This window comes from Eubalaena glacialis, chromosome 10 (assembly GCF_028564815.1).
Source record: "Eubalaena glacialis isolate mEubGla1 chromosome 10, mEubGla1.1.hap2.+ XY, whole genome shotgun sequence".
Taxonomy (NCBI): domain Eukaryota; kingdom Metazoa; phylum Chordata; class Mammalia; order Artiodactyla; family Balaenidae; genus Eubalaena; species Eubalaena glacialis.
This window is the reverse complement of record NC_083725.1, coordinates 56302093-56320203: the sequence shown is the minus strand read 5'-3', so window position 1 is coordinate 56320203 and position 18111 is coordinate 56302093.

Genomic DNA, 18111 nt, shown 5'->3' with positions numbered 1-18111 from the left:
CAGGGAGGGAGCACCACAGCAGAGCCCAGAGGTCTCCCTGAGCTGAGGAAACAGACCTGGGAGTCCAAAGAGGCCAAAGTGGTTGAAGCTCATAGGGTAGAGTACAAGACAGGAGCGAGCTGCACAGAAAGAAGGCATAAAGATATAGAGAGGGTCCCCTGAGACTTAAGCTGAGTACTTCTGTTTGCGTGGGACGAAGCTACTGAGGCTGGAGAAAGAACCACCTGAAAGGAGCGGAGGGAATAATCACTGAAGTTCACACAAAGCGGTTAATAGTTTGTGTTCTTGCTCGCCAGCGTGGAAAACTTTGTAATTCTCAAAGGGCACTAGATAGGAAAGTCAGAAAAGTATTACTTCAGTGGGAGAGCAAAATTAACCCTGGACTAAAAGCTCCAAAGTTTCTGGTTTCTAAAACAGTTTCTGTGTAACTGTCTCCTAGAACAAAGAACAAGAACATAGGGATACAAATATTTTGCATATGCAACAAGGTAAAACTCAAAATGTTTGGCATCCAATAAAAAAGAATTGTCAGGCATGCAAAAAGCCAGAACTTACAAAACCCATAAGTGAAGGAGAAAAAAGAGATCCAGAAATGACACAAATTATAGAAATATTATTTGTACAAAAGGACATTGTAACTGTATGCCATGTATCAAGAAGGTAGTGGTCCAGAAGTAGAGGCAAGATTGAGCATGTTAATTAGAGCTATAGAAGATATAAAAAGGACCAGAAGATATAAGAGATGAAAATATGCAATGTCTGAGATTAAAAAAACAAACAAACAAAACCCCACACTAGGTGAGATTAACAGTAGATTAGACAGCAAAAGAAAAGATTTGAAAACTTGAAAACATAGCAGGAGAAACTATCTCAAATTATTTAGAGTGAAATATGACTGGAAAAAAAGTGGACAGAGCTTTAGTGAGCTATGAATCAACTTCAAGCAGTCTGATGTACGTACAATTGGAGTCCTCAAGGGAGAAGAGATGGGTGTGAGGGTGGAAGGGGAAAAGAAAAAAATATTTTCTTTTGTATTTTCATATTCAGGTCATTTTGAGACAGGGGCCAACTGTTCTTCAAATTTGATGAAAATTACAAACCCACAGGTCCAAGAAGTTCAATGAACTCCAAGGACAAGAAACATGAAAAGGATCACACCAAGGCACATCTTAATCAAATTGCTTTAAGCAAGTGATTAAAAAAAAAAAATCTTAGCACATCCAGATGGGGGAAAAGGACATGTCACATACAAAGGAGCTCAGATAAAAATGACAGGAAACTTCTCATTGAAAACCATGGGAGCCAGAAGACAGTGGAGCAACGTCTTTAATATAGTAAAAGGAAAAGATAGAATAAAACCTGTCAACCTAGAATTCTATATGCAGTGAAAATATCTTTTCAAACAACAAAGGCAAAATAAAAAGACTTTTTCAAACATCCAAAAGCCGAATAAATACATCACCAGTAGACCTGTATTACAAGAAATGTTTTTAAAAGTCTTTCAAACAGATATAAAATAATACTGTGTGAAAATATGGTAAATATGTGGCTAAATACTAAAGCTCTCTTTTTTTGTTATTAAATCTATTTAAAAGATAATTGCTGAAGACAGTAATAGTACCCATTTATTGTGGAGTTTATAACACATTTCAAAATAAAACATACAACAATTACACAAAGTTTAGGAAAGGGAAAATGGAAGTATAGTATGGTAACATTCTCATGCTATACATGAAGTGGTATAATATTACTTGAAGGAAAACTGTGATAAGTTAAAGATGTATAATATAAGCCCTAAGGTAATTCTCCTCACCCCCCAAAAGTGTTCTAGCTAATAATCTAACAACAAAATACAGTGGAATCGTTAGTAAGTATTCAGTTTATCCAAAAGGAGGAAGAAAAAGGAGGGACAAGGGAACAAAGAAGAAGAAGACAAATAGCAAGATAATAGATGGAAGCTCAACCATATCAATAATCACATTGATTGTAAATGGTCCAAACACCCAATAAAAAGGCAGAGATTGTCACATTGAATAAAAGAAGGCAAGGCCCAACTGTATGCTATTTTCTCAAAACCGACTTTAGGTATAAAGACACTAGGCTTAAAGTATAGAGAAAGATATAATAACAATAAGTTAAAGAAAGCAGGTGTACTATAGTAGTAGTAAATAAAGTAGATTTTGCTTGAGAGCTTGAGAATATTACCAAGATTAAGGATTAAGATGGTTGTCTATAATGATAAAGAGGTCAGTTCAACAAGAGGAAATTACACTCCTAAATATATGCATAACAACTTCTAAATATGTGAGGAAAAGGCTGATAGAATTACAGTGAGAAATAACCAACTCACAAATACAGTTGGATATTTCAACACCTTCAATAATTGTTAAAACATGTAGACAGAAAATCAGTATTTAGAAGACTTGAAAAACACTATCAACCATCTTGACTTAATTGACCTTGATAGAGCACTCCACCCAACAACAGCACTACACACATTGTTTTCATATGCATTCAGAGCATTTCCAATGGAGACCATATTCTGGGATGTAAAGCAAATCATAATAAATAAAGGGTTCAAACCATACAAAAGTATGTTCTCTGGCAAAAGAAGAAGAAAATTAGAAATCAATAACAGATATCTGGAAAATCCCCAAATATCTGGAAACTAAACAACATGCTTCTAATTAAAAAAAGTAATAATAAATTAGAAATATATTGGCATGAATGAAAATGAAAACACAATACATTAAAATTTATTAGATACAGATTAGACAATCAATCCTAGAGGAAAATTTATAACAATAGTTGCCTATATTAGAAGAAAATTCTCAAATCAATGATTTTTACCTTCCACCTTAAGAAACCAGAAAAAAGCAAATTAAACCCAAAGTAAGCAGGAAAAGAGGAAGTAATAAGGATAATGTCAGAAATCAATGAAATAAAAATTTTAAAACGAGAAAATAAAACCAAAAGCTGGTTCTTTGATAAAGATCAATAAAATTGATAAACATCTAGCCAAACAGAATGGAAAAAAAATAAAAAGCAACACAGGACTATCAGGAATACGAGAGAGATCATCGCTGTAGATACTTCAGAAATGAAAAGTGTAATCACTGACTATTATAAACAACTTTATTCCAATAACTTTGACAATTTAGATGAAATGGACAAATTCTTCAAAAGATACAAATTAACAAAGCTCATGCAAGAAGAACTAGATAATCTGAATAGCACTGTATTTATTAAAGAAATGGAATTTTTAGTTAAAAGCCTTCCCACAAACAAAACTCTAGGACCGGCTGGGTTCACTGGTGAGATCCACCAAACATCTAAAGAAGACATAACACCAATTCTGTACACACTTTCAGAAAGTTAAAGAGGAGGGGAAAGTATGAGGTCAGTATTTTCCTGATACCAAAACCAGGCAAAGAAATTACGAGAAAAGAAAACTAAAGTCCAACATGCCTCCTGAACATAGAGACAAAAAATTTTAAAGAAAATATTAGTAAAGTGAACATAATACATAAAAAAGGATGACACATCATGACCAAGTGGGGTTTATCCCAGGAATTCAAGGTTGGTTTAACAACGGAATATCAATCAATGTAATGCATCATATTAACTCACTAAAAAAGAAAAAAAATATGATCACCTCAATTGAACCAGGAAAAGCATTTGACAATAGCTAACTATCCATTTTTCATTACTCTCAGCAAACTGGGAATAGGAGGGAATTTCTCCAAACTAGGAGTAGAAGGGAATTTTCTAATAAAGAGCATCTATAACACAGCTAGCATCATACTTAATTGTGAATGACTCAACATTTCCCCTCTAATATTAACAAGGCATGAATGTCTGCTCTTACCACTTCTATTCAGCATTGTACAGGAGCTTCTAGCCATTGCAACAAGATATGAAAAAGAAAGAAAACCATCTAAATTGGAAAACAATGAAGTAATACTGTCTTTTATGGCAGATAGCATGCTTATCTATGTAGAAAATCCAATGAAGTCTCAAAAAAAAAAAACATTAGAATTTTGCAAGCCAATTCTAAAATGTATATTAAAATGCAAAAGATACAAAATGGCCAAAACTACTTTGAAACAGGACAAAATTAGGGGGCTTACACTATCTAATTTTAAAACATTATAAAGCTACCATAAGCAAGATATTCTAGTATTGTTATGAAGATAGGCCATTAGATCAATCAAACATAATACAGAGTTCAGAAATCAGTCTAGACATATTTGGTTAACTGATTTTTGGCGAAGATGCCATGGGAATTCAGTAGAGAAAGGATAATCTTTTCAACAAATGTGCTGGAACAATTGATTAGTCATATGCAAAAAACAAACAACCCCATAAAACCCCAAAAATATCCTTGACCCTTATTACAAAAATTAAGTCAGACCATACACAGTTGACCCTTGAACAATGCAGGGGTTAGGTGTGCTGACCCTCTATGCTGTTGAAAATCTGTGTGTAATTTTATAGTCAGCCCTCCATAGTCATGGTTCTGCATTTACAGTCAACCAGCCACCAATCATGTAGTACTACAGAATGTATTTACTGAAAAAAATCCATGTATAAGTGGACCTGTGCAGTTCAAACCAGTGTTGTTCAAGGGTCAACTATATAAAATTTTAAGCCAAAATGTATCATAGACCTAAATATGAAACCTAAAACTATAAAACTTCTAGAAGAAAAAGTAGAAAATCTTTGTGACCTTAGGTTAGGCAAATCTTTCTTAGACAAGACACCAAAGGTACAGTCCATAAAAGACAAATTTGATAAATTGGAGTTCATCAAAATATGAAACTGGGACTTCTCTGGTGGTCCAGTGGTTAAGGATTTGCCTTCCAATGCAGGGGACACGGGTTTGATCCCTGGTTGGGGAATTAAGATCCCACATGCCGCAGAGCAACAAAGCCTGCACACTCTGAAGCCTGCACACCGCAACGAAGAACCCATGAGCCGCAATGAAAGATCCTGCATGCCTCAACTAAGACCCAAAGCAGCCAAATAAAATAAATATTTTTAAAAATATGAAACTTTGGCCTTTCAAAAGACACATTTAAGAGAATGAAAAGGTAACCCACATACTGGTAGAAAATATTTGCAAAATACATATCCGATAAAGGGCTTTATCTACAATATATAAAGAACTCTTGAAACTCAATAGGGAGGTTGATTTCTGGCATGAGAGTATTAGCACCTTTGCTGACCTGCTTTCCAGTCAAATATGAAAATGATTTTTAAAAGCTCAACCATTTAAAACCTCTGGAAATCATCCTAAGGAAAAACAGCAAATTAAGAAATATTTCTTAAAGAAAAGCTATGAAACGTCAACAAAAAAGGTGAGTTTTACTTGGAGTAAAGAAGGTGAATCTTTCAGTAAGGAAGTCTACGGTATTTGAACCAAGACTGCTCCTACCCTCTCCCCTCCCAGCCCAGCAAGGTTGGAGACTCCACTCTGGACTGCTGAAGCCAGGAACACAGAGCTCCCTCTCTCCCCAGCTCCCAGCCAGAAGGCTTTCTTCCAGGAGTATCAGGACTTCATCAGTTCTCATCCTGCCCCTGCTACCTGTTGCTGAGGCTAAATCCCAAGCAAATGCAGTTTAGAGGTGGGAGTTCTCTTTTATCCAGCCCCCACTCATGGAAGGAGGGTTCTACCTTGGGTGCAGCATGCTGAGAACACTGGGGCCCTGATTGCCTTTTCCCCATGCTATGAAGCGCAAGCCAAGAGGACCTCAGGTTACTGCTACTCCCCACCCCCACTGAGCTCTTACCTCCTAGAGTGAAAGTGTTGTTCCAAGAGAAGCTTGCCATTGCCTCCACTCCAACGCCAGAGTCAGGGAAAGATGGAAGGGAGATCTATCAGTACCACTGTCATCCCAGGGTCACGGGGCGTACTCAAAGCTACACCTCCCTGAGAAACGACATCAGAGGCTTAATACTGTGGGGGAGAAATAGATTTCACTAAAATAATTCAGCCAGTTGCTAAGCAAATAAGAACAACAAGCCCTGGAGAAGGGGAGGGGTCAGTGACCCAGAGTGGCTATGGTATATTATCTAAAATGTCCAGTTTGGAATCAAAATTAATTAGGCGAAAAAAAAACAAAAACAAAAAACCCCCACAGTTAAATATGACCCATATACTGGAAGGACAAAAGCAAAAACAGGCAACAGAAACTGTGATAGTGATCAGATGTCAGATTTAGGAGGAAAATACTTCAAAGTAGCCATTATAAATATTTTCACAGTAAAGGAAAGCTTGCTTAAAAGAAATAAAGGGGACTTCCCTGGTGGCACAGTGGTTAAGAATCCGCCTGCCAATGCAGGGGACATGGGTTTGATCCCTGGTCTGGAAAGATCCCACATGCCGCGGAGCAGCTAAGCCTGTATACCACAACCACTGAGCCTGCGCGCCTAGAGCCCTTGAGCCACAACAAGAGAAGCCACCGCAATGAGAAGCCCGTGCACCGCAACTAGAGAAAGCCCGCGCGCAGCAGCGAAGACCCAACGCGGCCAAAAAAATTTTTAAAAAAAGGAAGGTATGATGACAATGTTGCATCAAATAGAGAATATCATGAAGAGATAGACTTTTTACAAAGAACCAAATGGGAATTGTAGAGTTGAAAAGAACAATAACCTATATATTAAAAATTCACTGGAGAAACTCAACAATAGGCAGAAGAAAGAATTACTGAACTTCAAGATAGATCAATAGAGATTATGCAAGCCAAAGAACAGGAAGAAAGAACTACCTATTCCACCATTACTGGAAGCAGAACATGTATTATTTATGGAAACATTTATTGTGTGCCTACTGTCTATACACGATACTGGGTGCTAAGGGATTTTTCTCAATCTTGAAAGAGTAATTCTTATAGTTACTGGGGACTGTAGGCCTACGGTCATCTCAGTGGTGCTAAATGTAGGCTTTTCTTGGGGACATATGAGATTTCTTAAAGCCATGTGCCTGAACCCAAAGGAGTGGTTGTGTAAGATATAGGAAAATAGGGGGTAACATTCGTTAAAACTTGCTAAGCCTTCTCTGGGTGCCATGTGTCCTCCTGGGAACTTCACAAAGATAAATCTAATAAACACTAAGGTCACGTCTCCAAGTGATCTGAGACCCACAGATGTACCACCAGCCTTGGTATTCTATGAAGCTGTTACTCGGATTATAACCCTAGCTATAACCCTAGTATAAGTTCTGGGAGCTGAATTTAACATTTATAGTGAGAGAAACTGCTGCTACTTTTTGGTGTAAGTACTCAGCAGGTCATTTTGGAGTAAAAATTCGTTCTAAGAAGCACCACTGGAGAAGACCATCTAAGTGGTGTAAATGTAAGGTATTGGACACATGTTGTCCTGGAAGATGTTCTAGGACTTCTGTGGCTTTGTGAAGGCCAGAGTCACCTTCTTCAAGGCTTTGCTTAAATGTCATGTTCTCCATGAGGCCTACCCCACCTTAGCATCTCAGACCCATATAACCACCTCTACTTTTTAAAAAAAATCCTTAACACTAACACCATTCAGCATGCTAAATTATTTACTTATTTATTAAATCTGTTGCTTCACTATCTCCGCCTGTCAGAGAGTAAGCCCCACAAGGATGGAAATCTTTGTTTCATCCACTGATGTATCTCTAGTGCATAAGAGTTTCTGAAACATAGCAGGAGAGAAATCAATTGAAAAAACATAGGCAATCCTAATCTGCCAATTTATTCCTCCTCCCCTTACCCCTGTGATAACCATAAGATTGTCTTCTACATCTGTGACTCTATTTCTGTTTTGTAAATAAGTTCATTTGTACCATTTTTTTAGATTCCACATGTAAGTGATAGCATATGATATTTGTCTTTCTCTGTCTGACTTACTTCACTCAGTATGACAATTTCTCGGTCCATCCATGTTGCTGCAGATGGCATTATTTCATTCTTTTTTATGGCTGAGTAATATTCCATTGTATATATGTACCACATCTTCTTTATCCATTCAAAAAATAAAATAAAAATTTTAAAAAAAGAAAAAGCATAGGTAATATGACCATATTTATTCCCCATACTGGTGAAGTAATCCATATCAATTGCAGATAGTTTTAAATTTTCTGGGGACTATTTTAGGGATATATTATTATTACTATTATCATAAAGGTTTCCCTCAGATTTTTTTTTCAGTATTGTTTTGAATGCTTTTATAGTGATTAAACAATCTTTTCAATATGACAGCAGGAATAAGAATAGTGGGAAGTTAGAACTGCCAAAAATAAGAAATTAAATTCCCCCACGTCTAAAATAGGATTGCTGAGTCATTTATCCTGGACAATGGTACAAGCCCAGGAGGGCCCAGAGCCAGAACCTGGCATGCATGGGCTTCTTTACTCTACTGGCTGCCTTCTAGTTGGAGAACCGTGTAGGTAGTTCCCCACGACCTGGTGCTGCCAGAGCTGCTGGCGGGCACATGTGAGAGTCTGATCCTCCAGAAGTCAGAGCTTCATGCCTTCACACCACCACTGAAATCCACATTTTTTTCATCATCCCCAAAGAGGAAGAGCAATAGTACCCCTCTTTTCCCTGTAATGCTACCAGAGGGCTGTCTCTTTATTTCTCCTACATCTGCTTTTCCTAGCTTTTTGATATCTTACCTCCCTAAACTGTGACCAAACAGGAAGAGCCTGAAGCCTCTTCTAATTAAGCTTCAAGCAGATTGACCACATGGGAAAGTGGCCAGACGTGACTCCAGGCCAAATCGTGTCCATTGCGTGCAGCCCTCACCTGGGGAGAAGGTAGAAGACTCCCCTTAAGGGCTTTGTGACCTTCCTGCAGATACTGGCTGGCCCTGCCCTTGCTAGCTGTGTGACCTGAGCCCAGTGCAGAGCCCACAGAGAGTTGTGAGGGTTAAAGAAGGTAACTGGAGGAAGCCCTGGGAAAGATGCTTCTTTCACATGAAACACTTAATAAGCATTAGCAATTACTTTCCATAGGCTGGTTCCGCAAACATTTAATGATTCTGTGGAGATTTCTATCTTGACAATCAATATTGAATACAATTTTATTTTATTTATTTATTTAACTTATTTTTCTTTTCTTTTGGCTGCGCTACGCAGCATGTGGGATCTGTCCGACCAGGGATGGAACAAGTGCCCCCTGCATCGGAAGCACAGAGTTTTAACCACTGGACTGCCAGGGAAGTCCCAATAGTCAATACAATTTTAACCTCTAATGGCAGGAGAATTTCCTAGGAAACCTAGTCTGACTTTTCATGGGACTGGGGAGGTGGGTCATTGCAATGTAATGTAAAGTAATGTTGATTTTGTGGAGTTTTTGCTTCATAGCTACTTGCTCTGTTTACTGATCACATCCAAGAGCAGACTCATTTCCTTCCCCCTCAAACCTGCCCTTTCTCCTCTGTCGCAGCCTTGAGGGGCCTTATTCTTCTCCCTGTCACCTAGGCTCAATCTCTAAGTTCTCCCTCTTCCTGACCCACTGATCATCAAGTCCTGGAGATTCACATTCTGCAATACCTTGTGTCTGTCTCCTTCTCTCCATCCCTCCTACCCCTCCCTCGTTGTGCTCCAGAACCTAAGCTCCAAGAGGGAAGGGCTTTTTTGTATGCACAGCGCCTGGCACATCCAGGCCTGTCAATGTCTATTGGCTGTTGAATGAATTGTCTTGTCACTGGTGCTGCAACCATTTTCCCTAATCAGCCTCCCTGCATACTTGTCTCTTCAATAGATCTTTAAAAAATCAACCTAGTTATTAGGAAATAATAGCTTCAAACCCTTCAGTGGTTTGTTTTAGCCCCCAGGAGAAAAGTTCAAACCTAGCACCTAGCTTACAAGGCACACCTTGACTCATCCCCATGTTGTCCTTTAAGTTTTATCTTTTCCTGCATTGCCCCCTCTCACAAAATTCTACAGTTGCTGTTTCCTGGACCTACTGTGTGTTTTCACTGGTCTTTGCCTTTGCCTGGCCAGTCCCTCTGCTTGGAATGTCCTTCCCTTTGTCACCTGCTGAATTCTTATCCATATTTCACAGCCTCAATAATGCCTCAATTTTAAGCTCAATTTTGGTGTTCAGCAAGTTGTCACCTCATCTCTGCTCCCACAGATGAATATTTTTGTCACCCTCTGTCTTGTATTTTGGTTAATTGTAAATATCTGAGCATCAAAGTCCCTTGAAGGAAAGGACCACAGCTTGGTAACTTTTAACCCCTTGTGTCTAGCTCAGTGCATGGCAGAAAGTGTGTGCCTATAGTGGAGATTCTTGTTATTTTGATGTAGACGTTACCCCTTTTGTAATTAATACAGTTGTGACGACGGAAGGACCGATCTCCCCAAAGCCCAGAGGGAACAGAGTACAGGATGGCAGAAAAGATGTGGGGTGTGGATAAGGTGCTGCCATTATTACAGTCACTGTAGTGGTGACCTTGGTGACCCCCGTCTCAGAGTCTGGTTCCCGGGTTCTCTGGTCGCTGGTCACACCGGTCACGCCAGATCTTGCCACCAGGTGGCACCCGCGCTCCACGAGTGATGGTCTCAGTGCTGAGCAAGGGTTCCGGCTCCCCTCGGTGACCCGCAGCCGGCCTCTGGAAGCCCGCGGGCGGGATCCATGGGCCACAAACCCAGACCCCGGGTCTCCGAGCCACTAGTTGACATCCGTTCCCACGGGGCCTCCGCGAGTCTCCACCCGAGTTGGGCTCCACACTCCTCTCCGCAAAAGCCTTTCTTTGTGCTTACTTTGGGTGAGGTCCCTCTCCCAGCAGCCTGTCTGGCTGTCAGGAGGGCTGGCAGGAAGCGCTAGGCGAGGTCGAGTCTCAGCCCGGTGGACCCGATGAACTGTCCGCTCCCTGCCACGGAGTCGGCCCTTTGGTGGTAAAGACGGAGAGGCCCAGGCTTGGGAAAATGTGCTGTCCAGCAGCCTCCCACTGTCGTGCCCCCCTGCCCCCAATCCCACCCTCAGGAACGCCACACATCTGCCTGGCTCCGGTATCTGTGCCCAGCCACTGACTGGATTTTCCCCCGAGTAACAGATGACTTGCAAGCAGTGGGTGTCATAGTACGTTGGGTGGTAGATTTGGGGGAAGCCCCATGCACAGAGGACTCCCTGATGTGCTCAGGCAGGTGGCCTGGGCGCCTCTGGGGCCAGCAAGGCCACGTGTGTCCTCTGGCTTCCGCAGCGTGTCTCAGGGTCATCTCCCCGCAGGGGCTCCCCCCGTCCTGGGCTCTATGGGCACCCAGGTCTTGCCCCTCAACTGTCAGCGGGGACCACGCTCCAGGCACACGCTGTCTGGACTGTGCACTCCCAGTCAGAGGCTGCTGGGTGCTATTAGCTCTCATTTCTTACCCCAAGCGCACATGAGCTCATGGAAATAGCCGGGTTCAGTTTGCCTGTTTGATCTTCAAGCACAAAGAGGCCGATGGTTAGAAGCCTCACATCCATGTATTTATTAGACGTATTGTATCAACCTCATAGGTGCAAGTTTCTAGAAGAGAGGATGCCTTTGAGGTGTTTATGTGGCCAGTAGGACACAGGACGTAGGTGCTTCAGCCCTCCCTCCCCCCTCCTCCAGCTCTGGGGGAATTGTGTCTCACAGAGGGAGCCGAGCCACGAAGGCTTCTGCCCTTGGTTTCGGGTGGGGAGGTAGCAAGGCCCTGGAGAGAAGTGGGGTACAGGGAGCCGTTTGGTGCCTGGATCACAGCCAGGAAGTTACTCCTCCCCCAGTAGCTTAAGATACCTTCTCCCCCACTAAAGAGAACTCACAGGTCAGAGAGAATCTGAGAGAGGAACCCAAGGCTTAGAGCATGAAAATAGCCGCGTCAGCTCACAGCCTCTGGTCCTTGAGGCAGGCGGGCCTTCCCGACGGAGCGAAGCTCCGGGACGTCCTGAGGGCAAGCAGCCGGCTTCCCGGGTGAGCCCTGAGCGCAAGCACGAGCCCCGCCCACTAGATCCCACCCAGGGCCCCGGTGCCCAGGCCAGCGGGGCAGCCTGGGGAGAGGAGAGCCGGAGCAGAACCTGGGGCCTCCTGAGACGTGGGAAGAGGCGGAGCCCCCGAGTTTTGTCTTGCGCCAGGAGCGCGGGGAATCTCAGCAGCCCAGGGGAGAGCTGGGAGCCGACATCAGCGCCCACTGTTCATTGAAGATGTTTGAGCCCGTGAACTCTCCGCCAAAATGCATGCTGGGAAACCACTGAAGTGCTAGACACGTGGTTTCTTTCCAAACTCCAAGCAGAGCAAAGCAGTTTTTAGAACTTCAAACAAACATCCCTCCCCCGTGCCCTCTCATAAGGCTCATCTTCCAGGTTTCCTAAGTTCCAGAGCCCAGCAAGCTGTCTGGTTCCTAATCCTGGTGAGCCTTGCAGGAGGATCATTGTCTCCTGCCAGGCTGAGGGTTGCAGCCTGAAAGGGCCTGGCAAGGGGGCATCTCTTCTGCACCCATAAAAGGAGCACCAGCCTCTCTGCCTAAACTGCCTTCCAGAGGTGGTGTGAGAGGGGTGAGACAAGCTTGAGAAAAGACACCTTGCGAAGCACAGAGAATTGATGCTCCTCACACACGTGGTTATATCAAGTTAGATTCTTGGTCCAACACCCTCAGTCGTTTGTTGAATTAATTGCTCAGTGTTTATTTGAATTCACACGTCAACTTGGGCCTCTTCAAACTACAATTCTTTTGCAGAAGTCCAAAGTTGTCCGGAAGAATGTTGCAAGTTCCCAGGGAGTGAGGGCAGCTCACCTTCTCACGAATACTTCTGTCTCCATGCCACTGATCCGGAAAAGCAACTCCGCCCCTTCTTCAGGCTCTTAAAATCCATGTGGAGAAAGGGAACCCTTGTGCACCATTGGTAGGATTGTAAATTGGTGCCGCCACTATGGAAAACAGTATGGAGGTTCCTCAAAAAATTAAAAATAGGGGGCTTCCCTGGTGGCGCAGTGGTTGAGAATCCGCCTGCCAGTGCAGGGGACACGGGTTCAAGCCCTGGTCTGGGAAGATCGCACATGCCGCGGAGCAACTAAGCCTGTGAGCCACAACTACTGAGCCTGCGCGTCTGGAGCCTGTGCTCCGCAACGGGAGAGGCCGCGACAGTGAGAGGCTCATGCACCGCGATGAAGAGTGGCCCCCGCTCACCGCAACTGGAGAAAGCCCTCGCACAGAAACGAAGACCCAACACAGCCAAAAATAAATAAATAAATAAATAAATCTATTTAAAAAAAAAAATTAAAAATAGAATTACCATATGATCCAGCAATCCCACCTCTGGGTATTTACCTTAAGAAAAAAACCCACAAATTCAAAAAGACATATGCACCCCTATTTTCATAGCAGCATTATTTACAACCGCCTAGACATGGAAATAACCTAAGTGCCCATCTATAGATGAATGGATAAAAAAGATATGAACACACACACACACACAATGGAATATTACTCAGCCATAAAAAAGAATGAAATCTTGCCATTTGCAACAACATGGATGGACCTGGATGGTAGAAGGGTATTACGCTAAGTGAAATAAGTCAGACAGAGAAAGACAAATACCATATGATTCCACTTATAAGTGGAATCTAAAAAACAAAACAAAATGAAAACAGACTCACAGATATGGAGAACAAACGAGTGGTTGCCAGAGGGGAGGGGGTTTGGGGGGTGAAATAGGAGAAGTGGACTAAGAGGTACAAACCTCCAGTTCTAAAATAATTCACAGGGATGTAAGATACAGCATAAGGAATTTGGTCAATAATATTGTAATAACTCTGTATGGAGACAGATGGTTACCAGACTTATGGTGATCATTTCATAATGTATGCAAATGTCAAATCACTATGTAGTACACCTGACACTAACATAATATTGTAGGTCAAGTATATTTCAGTTTTTTAAAATCTCATTTAAAGTGTTCATGAATGTGATAGAATTTGCTAAAGTTTCGGGAGGAGACACATGGGTTTACACCACAGCAATGAACGCTTTCAAGTTCTGCATTGGACATCCCTGTTCTTAACAATTTCCTGGCAGGAAATGATCTCTGGGGTCAGGGTCCGGACTCTGCCCTGTTCTGGGGGAACTTTACTGTCTACTCTTTTTAAATTTTTTTTAATTAAAATTTTTTTCAGCTTTATTGAGGTATAGTTGCCAAATAAAATTGTAAGATATTTCAAGTGTACAACAGGATGATTTAATATATGTCTACACTGTGAAAGGATTTCCCCCCGTCGAGTTAATTAACACATATATCACCTCACATATCCACCTCCTTTAGGTTCTACTTTCCTAGCAAATTTCACTTATACAATACAGTGTTACCAGTTTTAGTCACCATGTTATACATTAGATACTCACACCTTATTCATCTTATAACTGAAAGTTTTTTTACCAACCTCTGCTGACTGCTTCCATGTCCGCCCTGGGCTTACTCTTAATTCTCTTCCCTGCTTCCCTCCTTCCAGTCTCTTTCCCTCTGTGTCATCCCCCTCCCTCTCCAGAGCAGAGCAAAGCTGTTTTTCTCAGAAGCCACTTTACCCAGTGGCTTTGCGGCTGAGTTCCTGTCAGTCTCACCCTCTACCCCGAGGTGCTTGTCAAAGTATTTTCTCAAAACAAAAGTAGTCCCCTCCCAAAGAGGAACTCTGGGGCCAGCTGTCGAGAGGACGCTTTCACCTCCTGACATTCACCACAACAGAATCCAAAAAGTGTTTCGACAGCTTTGACGTTGGGAGCAGATTTGAGTAACCTACAAATTTTGTTAAAAATGAAATGATAAAGAAAACTCATGAATGACATGGAGGGAAGGGGATAAAATTCTCCCAGAAATCCAAGTGGCCCTTTCCAGTAGCTGAGACTAAAAGGGAAGCAAGTGTGCACCTTCTCAACCTAACACCTGACCCCGATCCCCGTAGGACCTAGGGGTGCGGAGAGGCCTGCTGGGCCTGCAAGCAAAGGTTCCTGGAGGGAATGGAGGTTGGGGCTCACCTGGATGTCTGGGGGCGATGGGGAAGCTGGAGCCGGGGAGGCCGGAGTGAGGCCGGCTGGGATGGACCCCCCCTGGGGCCAGCATCTTGGCAGGGCGGAGTGCCAAGCCTCACTCCTCCCACTGTGATGCACACTCGGGCAAGCACAGAGTGACTCCCAGTGCCCCGGCAGGCCGAGGTGGAGGGACCCTCTTCTGCACCCCCGCAGCTGGCTGGTTGGCCCACCTTATCACTGACACTTTGTGCACTTGCCTCTCTTTCCCACTGCACTGCACCTCCCTGCCGGCAGGCACCGGCTCCAGTTTATTGCTGTGCATCTGGTACCCAGAAGGTACACAATACATATGGAAAGAAGGAAGGAAGAAATGATTGGATCCCCGGCTGGGGATCCTGGGTCTGATTTCTAGTTTCTACACTGACTTATTCTGAGGCCTCTGGCAAACCTAAAAACCTCTCTAAAACTTCACTTTGCTCAGAACGGGATGGTCTTGAAGGGAAGACCTAAGGATCTAACAAACTAGACGAGAAAGCACTTGGAAAGTCAAAAGGATGTGGGGCTTCCCTGGTGGCGCAGTGGTTGAGAATCTGCCTGCCAATGCAGGGGACACGGGTTCGAGCCCTGGTCTGGGAAGATCCCACATGCTGCGGAGCAACTGGGCCCGTGAGCCACAATTACTGAGCCTGCGCATCTGGAGCCTGTGCTCCACAACAACAGAGGCCGCGACAGTGAGAGGCCCACGCACCGCGATGAAGAGTGGCCCCCGCTTGCCCCAACTAGAGAAAGCCCTCGCACAGAAACGAAGACCCAACACAGCCATAAATAAATAAAAATAAAATAAAATAAAATAAAAAGGACAAGGAACAGTGGTTATGGGGTCAGAAGCTCACAGGCCCTGCCCTGTCACCAACAATGTCTTCTGTACAGAACTTGACACTGTGTCACATGAGTACTTGCACTTTCCCCCCAAATCCCAGCTTCACTTTCCTGCTAGCTTCACTTGGGATAAATGGAGACCCACAGAGCGAGTCACTTGTCCAGAGCCACCCAGCTCTCTCTCAACAGAGCTGAGGTCAGAACCCGGCCTGGTAACTCCCGCTCCCTCCCGGCTGGCAGAACCTCAGGAAGCAGGCAGCTGAGAAGGGCAGGGGTGGTGCCCTTGGTAACTTCAGAGGATGCTGCATAGGTGCAGGGCTGTGCATGCTAATTTTAGAAGACATTTTGAACATAAACTCCAGGGTCCTGGAATTCAATCAGGTAGAGTCTGAATGTAAAGAAAAGAAAGCTTGAAAGGTATTCAGAATTTAATTCAGTTCTGCCCACTCTCTCTTCCTTAATCCCCTTTCCTCCACTCACTTCCCACTAGTGCCATTTTGTCCTTTTTGTGCCACTTCTGGGTGCCCAGGCCTCTCACCTTGTCTCTCCCACACGCGGCCAGGTGAGTGGGCCTGATGTGCAGGAGGGCCTGAATCTGAGTTTGAGACTGAGCAAACAGAGAACAAACGAATAAATGAATGGAGAAGTGCGTAACTGGGATGCGAGAGCCTCTGACGGACAAGTGGACGCTAACATCTTCATAACAGGTATCGTCTCCTCTCCCTCTGAGTTCCTGCGTCCACACAGGTCTCACGTGCAAAGCCTGGTTTGTTGACAGCTTCGTGAAAGAAATTCCTTTTTAGGGTATTCTGCCTCTCTGCACCTAAGTCTCCTCACTTGAAAAACAGGAGCGATGTTAACCCTTACCTCATAAGCTTCTGTAGGGCCCACAGGGGTGTGTAGACAGGAAGGTGCGAGATAGCTGGTAAACTCTCACGGTCCTAGATGTTCCCTTAAGGGGAAGGCACACCAGCCTCCCTCACTCTTCTGCTCACCACCTCCCCCCAAACCCTAACTCTCCACACATAGCGGGTATCTGCGTGTACACGTTTACACAGTGCACACTGCACAAACCTCACGCATCCAGAGCACAGAGAGCATACCATACATTCACACACACGCTGCACACACGCCCTCACTCTCACTCGGGCCCAACAAACCTGAGAACATGCCATTTCCTGGCTGCCACCTATGTGACATGATTAAGAGGTTCTCCCAATGTTTCCTCCAGGGTCAATTCTTGACAAAATATTGCTAGACATTTCCAACAGTAATACCTGGCCTGTACTTTATCCACTCTCATAAAAATCACCTGGGGCCTCCTGAGAGGCCGTTCCTGTCTCCTCTGCCCACAACGGGTGTTTACTTCCCTTAGATCCTTGGTCTGGAGCAAGTTGACCTGCAGTGACTCCCCAGTGCGGTTTTAGCCCAGGAAGGGTCCCGGTGTGTGGCTGCGAGCCTATCCTCTCTGAACTCTCAGGCAGCGGTCCTGGCACCTGGCCCTCTTCCTGAGGCCCAGTGCGCATTGCTTGTCAGCTCTTCAGTTATCATCCCCACACACCCCAAGTTGGAGAATGGACTCAAAGGGGATGGGCTTAGACATAGTGATAATGAATTTGATTATGATTTTTTTTTTAATTAAAAAAAATTTATTTATTTGTTTATTTTGGCTGTGCTGGTTTTAGTTGCGGCATGCAGGATCTTTTTAGTTGCAGCATGCGGACTTCTTAGTTGTGGCGTGTGGACTTCTTAGTTGTGCCATGCAGACTCTTACTTGTGGCATGCATGAGGATCTAGTTCCCTGACCAGGGATCGAACCCGGGCCCTCTGCATTGGGAGTGCAGAGTCTTACCTGCTGGACCACCAGGGAAGTCCCTGATTTTGAAAATGTTGAGTTCAAGACAGCTGGCACATCCAGCTAGAGGCCAGCTTTGGAGTTAATGGGAGAGATCTCAACTATAGAGAAATAACTTTGGGAATTTCTGCATATTTATAGAGTATTTGTTAGGAATTCCATTTAGTTACTAGAATCAAAAACCAGAAAAAAACAGCAGCTTAAACAAGATAATAGTTGATTGTACTTAACATTAAGAACTGGTGTGTTGGTTCCATGGTATCTTTTAGGGGCCAAGGAACCCTTCTGTCTTTCTGCTTCACCATTTTAGTGTATAGTTTCCATCTTGGAAGTGCCTCATAGTCAGATATGGCTGCTAGAGCACCAGCCATCATCTTTGCATTCCAGGCAGGAAGAAGGAGAAAGAGTG